This window comes from Octopus bimaculoides, chromosome 15 (genome assembly GCF_001194135.2).
Source record: "Octopus bimaculoides isolate UCB-OBI-ISO-001 chromosome 15, ASM119413v2, whole genome shotgun sequence".
Taxonomy (NCBI): domain Eukaryota; kingdom Metazoa; phylum Mollusca; class Cephalopoda; order Octopoda; family Octopodidae; genus Octopus; species Octopus bimaculoides.
Window position 1 is genome coordinate 45,627,187 of NC_068995.1, and position 901 is coordinate 45,628,087.

Genomic DNA, 901 nt, shown 5'->3' on the forward strand with positions numbered 1-901 from the left:
AGAAGTTGTAAATGGGAACTTTAAATGAAAGTGTACACACTCATCCACACGTGTGTGCGCATACATTTTAAGCCCATTCATTCTCATATCCTCATTTTCTTATCCACACATCATACTTTCACACACACACACACACACGTTTAAAAACTAGTTTTGTAGAAACTTCTTTCAAAATTACTCCCCCCCCACACACACACACACACATTAACTTTGTGTTGGTTGAACGATATAAAATGTTAGAGAAAGAAACCTAGCTTTTTTCTTGCAATAAATACCAATACATACATCTAAAGCAAAATTTTTTCAGGATCCCCAATTTACTATTTTATCATGTGGACCCCAAAAATCTTATATGAACCTTCAGGGGTCATATGAATCCTGGTTGAGAATCACTGCTTTAGACTCACCACTCCCACCCCTTTTTCTTCAGAAGGGAGCATCCCAAACCAATAGAGACCATCTACATCAGTGGGTCTCAATCAGGGTCTGTATGACCCTTGTGGGTCCGTTAAATTTTGTTAAAAATTTATGTGCAATAAACTGATTATACTTCTACAATATGCAAAATATTTTAATGACCTTTTTTTATGCAATTCTTAATGATATTATTAAAAATGAAATAGGATTTTTTTTTAAATATTGAAAGGTTATGGGGGCAGAGGGCACCCAAGTAAAATAAGAAGCAAAGAGATCCCTAGGTGAGGACTGCTGATCAGTGTGAACTTTTGACCTGCTAGAAATTGCAACAAGGACACACACCTCCGATCACACTCCTCTTCTGCTTAAGAAAGAGGAAAGACTACTTGGCCAATTTGGTTCTAATATATATACATAAAAGATGAGATGCTTACAGTTGGAATGTTTTTAGTCATAAGTCTGCTCAATCAAGACTGACCTGGGA

General features: G+C 36.3%; 1 protein-coding gene across 2 annotated transcripts in view; it reads left to right on the forward strand.

Annotated features, from left to right (window-relative positions):
* LOC106880847 (DET1 homolog) overlaps positions 1–901 on the forward strand; it is a 133,156-nt gene that overhangs the window by 122,932 nt on the left and 9,323 nt on the right. The window lies entirely within an intron of this gene.